Raw genomic sequence first — 6,000 nt, forward strand, 5'->3', positions numbered from 1 at the left:
TGGCTGCCAGGACCTCGCCACATGCACACCCACCCTCTACCCTGGGCTTCAGGGCAGCCACCCTCCTGGTCCCTCTCCCCACATGACTCTGGGACACAGCAGCCAGTCCTGGATTTGGGAGCACTCGTCCTCCAGCCAACTCTTCCAAGGCCTCCTCTGCCACAGAGCCTGAATCTATGCCTGCCGCGGCCAGGCACCAGCTCACCACCCAATTCCAGGACGTGCAGCCCCAGCACCCTGGGTCCCAGAGGGCTCCCCAGGCAGTTCCCAGACCAGGGAGCAGGCTGGGCAGGAGGGAAGGCGTCATTCTACCAGGGAAGGCTGGCGGCAGGCTTGCCCCCTGCCCCTAAGGTGACCTGGGCACTTCACAGGCTGGATGGAGGTCCCTATGACCCCATGCTGAGGGCCAGTGCCCTGAGAAGCTGGTCTGGGAAGACCCTCACAGCGCACCCCTCCCCCCAGGGCTCCCATGGGTAGAGAAGCCACACTGCAGGCCATGCCTGAGCCCACAGGGCGCACTCAGGACGCACAGGTGTGTAGTGCTCCTGGGAGTGCAGTGGGGGCGGACTGGAGAAAGCCAGGGAAGCCTGGCCTGGCAACTGCCTGGGTGGACAGCAGCAGGGCACACTCCGGGCCCTGCACCAGCAGCCAACGCCTGCACCTGTGGGCCCCAGCCAAGGCTAACATCTGGGCACCCAAGGCCGGCTCCCTGTTGGGCAGTCAGGGCTGAAACACTGTGCAGGTCTCAGCCCTGCCCCGCAGTGGCTCTCATCCCACTGAGATCCAGCAAGTCCCCCCAGAAGCACCGCACATCTAGCCCCCAGGGATGGAAGTCCCGTGTCCTCACGTGTCACCCTGACCCGCCACTGGCCCGCGAGGGAGCCTGGCTGGCCCTGGGCCAGGGGGCTGCAGGGTATCTACTCATCGCTAGTTGGGAGCGGCAGTGAGGCTAACCCCAGGGAGACAGGAAACAGGGGACACTTCAAAGACAACTTATCACTCACAGTTCGTGGGCAGCGGGAGCCAGAGGGCTGGAGAAACAGGAGGCACCCTAGCTGGTGAGGGTGGAGCAGGCTCAGCTACAGGCCACTCCCGAGCTGGCCTCGTGGCTGCCCCGTGAGGGTGGAGCAGGCTCAGCTACAGGCCACTCCCGAGCCGGCCTCATGGCTGCCCCGTGAGGGTGGAGCAGGCTCAGCTGCAGGCCACTCCCGAGCCAGCCTCGTGGCTTCCCCTGTGAGGTTCAGCTACAGGCCACTCCCGAGCCGGCCTTGTGGCTGCCCCAGGTGAGGTTCAGCTACAGGCCACTCCCGAGCCGGCCTCGTGGCTGCCCCGTGAGGGTGGAGCAGGCTCAGCTGCAGGCCATGACCGAGCCGTGGTGCTGACTCAGGACGCCCAGCTGTGGGCAGTTGGGGGAACTGCCTGGGCTGTGCCACTGGGGAGCCTTGAGATGCGGGACACCTCCAAAGTCAGCAAGGCCTGCTGGGAGCCTGGGGCAGCCTTGCCAGGAGCCTCCCGGGAGGAAGAGGCCAGCTCAGCTGTGTGGGATCCTCCAGCCCAGGGCACAGCCCCGGAAAGTACCCCCGGACCCCCTCAACCCTGCTTCCCGCCTGCCACTCGATCCAGCCCCTTCCGGGAGGAGCGTGCTGTCAGCAGCACCACAGAGTTGCTGGGGTTCCCCTGTGAAATTCAGGGGTCAGACATCAGCTGCCGACTTCCCAGCCGCCCGTCCCACAGCTGGCCCTGATCGGGCGTGGTTGTCTTGCTCGATGAGTGGACCTGAGTACTCCACGGGGTTTTACAAAGTGAGCCTGAGGAGCCAGCGCTGTGCTGTAGAGGATAAGCTGCCATCTGTGGTGTTAGCCACACAGGTACTAGTTCAAGTCCCAGCTGCTCCATTTCCCATTCTGTCTCCTGCTATAGCCCGGGAAAGCAGCAGAGGAAGGCCTGAGTCCCTGGGCTCTGGCTTTGGCCTGGCCTGGTCATGGTGGCCACTTGGGCAGTGACCCAGCATATGGAAGCGCTCTCTCCTGCCCTGTGTCTCTGCTTTTCCGATAAATACATCTTTAAAAGTCAGTCCAGCAAGGGTGGGTGCTCTTAGGTCTTCTGCGGCATCTCAGAAGGAGGGGCAGCCAGCAGGCAGTGTGCCCTACTCGGGCTCTGGGACAGCACCTGCTAGCCTGGTCTTAGCAGGGGGTGGGGCAGTCCTTGGTCCGGGCTCCGCCTACCAGCCAGTGAACCAATTAATAGTCCTTAACACTGACTGCCCAGCCCCTAGGGTACCCCACACTTCCTAGATACTGTATTTATTATCCGTGAGAGGCCAGCCATGCTCCCCCAGGTCCCCCAAGCACTCTCAGGAAAGCAGAGCCACTGAGGGTCACTCGACCGTAGATGGGCAGCAGATAGCATGCCAATGGAGCACTGCAGAGCCGTGGGTCCCCTGGGGCTCAGCCCTGGCCTCCTGGGCTCACATGCTGACCTCCTGACCCGGCCCAGCTCAACCTCAACCTCAGGTCCTAGCCTTGGGGCTGAGGTGCTGACTGTGCAAGCTCCCAGATCACCTGGCCCCCGGTAGTGCCGGGGGAAGGTGAGTGCTTGGGGGCTCCCTTCTCTGCACACAGATGCATAGTCTGGCCTAGAGGTTAGGACACCAGACAGCCCCTGTTCCCTTGTAGGAGTCCTGAAGGCAAGGCCCAACTCCTGACTCCAGCCCGGAGGTGGTACTGACAGCTCCAGCCACTGACCCTCCATACCCACGTGGGGGCCTCCAGCTGGTGCAGAAGCAGCACACAGTCCCCTAAACCTGCTAGACCTGCACACATCTGTGCTGAAAGGCACGCATGGGCCCGTCCAACATCCTGGTCCTGCCACCTGCCACCTGCCACATGACCAGCACTCCACCCTGGGATGGGCTTTGGGAGCAGGGGCAGCTGCCTGGGGCCCACCCTGTTCCCATCAGTCAGACACACAGGCCTCACTGGGAGAGTACGAGTTTATTAGCAATACACAGTGGGTTGCGCCACAGGGCGCCTGTCTGTGGCTTCGGCCGGGTAGCACAGTAGAAAAGGTGGTTAGTAAAAGCAGGAGCTCCAAGTGAGGCCACTACAAAATGGGGCAGATGGACTGAAAACTAGCATGTGTTCATTGCATGGTTCTTCTCATAAAATTTTTGGCTTAGGAATAAATACATTGAGAAACACAGTGAAAATCTATTTACAGTCATTCAACACGGGCACTACCAACATATTCAATTAAAAATCTGTCCTGTTTCTTTGTTTCAAAGAATTTTAAATATGATTTTAGTTTTTTTCTAAAATATAATAAGGAAATAATTACATTCTTAATATGCAAACATCTTACAACCCATAGCCACGGTCGTTAATGCTGTGTATCTGTAATTAGCGGTGCAAAAGCCGCAGCACCTTCCTTGCTGCAGCTTGGGTCGCCTTTGGTCCCTAAGGCGCGGCCTGCATCCTCTGCCAGCTCTCCCCCAGGGCAACAGCTCCCCACACGGGCAGGGGAGCCCCCACTGCCTCAGCCCGCATGCCTCCGGGGCTGAGCTGGGTGTGGGAAATTTAGCTCATTTCACAGTATGAACCCCGCCAGTGGTGGGGGCAAGCATGAGGAGTAACAGGACCCCAAAACTGAAGTACCCTCTTTGGAACATAAATCCGAAATGACGGTTCTGTATGAATTCAGGAAAATACACACAAACAGGAAGGCGACACTGCATCCCTGGAGTGTGGCTGGCACCTATGAATGCTGGCTGGAGAGGGGGCAGCTGTGTGCACCAGCTGTGTGGAGTCAGGCCACACCCAGAGGCTGCCAGACCTGGGTGGGCTCCCCCGCCCCCCCAGAGAGGTGTGACCAGAGTAGACACCGTCTGAGAAAGCAGGGACCATAACCACAAGGGTGTGTTCAGCCCACAGGACCCATGCATGGGGGCCTGAAGGGACATCTAGCAGAGCCAGAGCTCTGCCCTGCAGTGGCCCTCTGTGCCCAGACAACATCTGGGGCATTGGCAGCCTGCTGGACAGGTCTGCTTATGCGGAACCAGCTAGAACATGGCGACAAGAGCGGGGGCAGGCGGTGCTGGGCACCACCACAGGGCACACCCTGGGGCGGGGGGGCAGCACAGGTCACAGGTTTGATTGGACAGTGGTCCCTGGGCAGCAGTGTGGCCAGCCCTTGCTCATCTGCATGGCCCAGCTCTGACCCCTGGCATGCTGGCAGACCCATGGCTGCTACCTTGCAGTGGGGCTGTGGGCTTCCTGGTGTAGGCAGAGCTGAGCGCCTGCCCGCTGTGGGCAGAGGGGGATGAGCAAGGGCCACGCTTGAGCCCAGGCCGGGGCCTGGGGGGCGACTTTGGCCTCAGAGACCACATTAGCACTAGCTGCCTGCCCCCTCGTGCCAGGTCAGCATACTGTTAGCAGTGGCCAGGCCCTGTGCCCTCACGGAGCCAGCTGTGCCCATGACTCCCAAGCCTGGGGCCCCTCTTCCTGGGGTGGGCGGGATCCGGGCGGGCGAGAACAAGAGCACCGGGGGTGCCCGACAAGGCGGCTCTGTGAGGCGAACTGTACAGACATAAATTAGACACTATTTACTCCACATGTACAAATAAATAACTTATTTGGAAGCAAGCGCTGGGGGTGAGGCTCTGACCCAATCTAAGCGTGCCCGGGGGTGGCCCCAGGGTGTGGCAGTCACAGTGCGCAGGTGCTGCACGTTAGACCTGTGGCGTGGAGCACGGATCTGTCAGCTGTCTCCTCACTAAGGCTCAGGCTGGAAAAGCAGCTACAGCCCCAGGGCCTCACACACACACCAAGTGGCATGCTGCAGCCACGAAGCACCTGAGGTGCTGCTGGCACTCTGCCTACCAGCTCAGCGGTGCCCACTGAGCAGGGCTGAGGCCGAGTTCAGTCTAGCCCTTTGCCTTGCTTCCTTCAGTTGCAGCTGAAAGCTGGCATGGGCTCATGGGTAAAGCAGCCTGTCCATCAGAATGACTGAAGCCCTCATCCCATAGCCTGGACGCAGGTGGCAGGGTCCACAGCAGCTCCAGCTGTCTTCTCTTTCTAGAACGTGGCTGCCCTGTGCCTTCAAGTGATGTACAAGTGCCAAGGAAGGCGTCTGCCTGCCCACCGAGCTGGGTTCCCTGCCGGGACTCCTGTAGCCACGCTCCATGGCAGCTCCTGTCCGGACACAGGGCCTCTGCCCTGCCCGTGCCTGTCGTCATGGCTGGAAGGCACGCAGGAGCACCGAGCCTCCTGCCAGTGCTAAGCTCGTGCTGGGTGGTGGCAAGCACACTGCCAAGTGTGCTTACAGCACGTGTAACAGCTGCACGCTTTGAGCAGAGTCCACTGCCTACACTGGGACTGGCCCCCGGTCTGCAGGGGCTTCCAGCAGCGGCCACTCTGACCCTGTCCCTCGCCAGGACTGCGAGACCCTGAGGGTCCCTCTGGAGCCTGACACGGGAGGGGTAGAAGCCAGCCCCACCCTCAGAAGTTTCCTCTTCCTGCTCAAGCAGCTGGACTCTCCAAGAGGCATGGCACAGAAGGCGGGCAACAGGACAGACCCTGAGGCTGCCCCTGACCCTCTCTACTCGGTCGGTGGGTGGTCAGCGTTAGGCTAGGGTGGGGAGAGGGGCTCCCAGAGGCTCCGCCCCCCAGGAGCTGGAAAGCGCTCACCTGCAGCAGGACGCAGGGAGGGGCTGGGGAGGGTGCGCTCTGCTGCCCTGTGGAGGCAGCGTGGAGGGCTCACAGAGGACAGACAAAAAAGCTTCAAGTAGGTTACAACAGAATGGCAGCTTCTCACATTCTGAAGACAAAGCATTTGCCGGAAAGGAAAAGCGTGGGCAGGCAGCTTAGGTTCCACAGCACCTTCCTGGCCTTCCCGCTGGCTGGGGGCCAGGCGGCCACAGGCACATGGCTCAGGGCCTGGCAGGAGACCCAGGCTGCATGGTGGTCGCTGACTGCTCACAGCCATGGCGGCTGGGGGGGCAGC

This window comes from Ochotona princeps, chromosome 11, assembly GCF_030435755.1.
Source record: "Ochotona princeps isolate mOchPri1 chromosome 11, mOchPri1.hap1, whole genome shotgun sequence".
In the NCBI taxonomy this organism is placed as follows: domain Eukaryota; kingdom Metazoa; phylum Chordata; class Mammalia; order Lagomorpha; family Ochotonidae; genus Ochotona; species Ochotona princeps.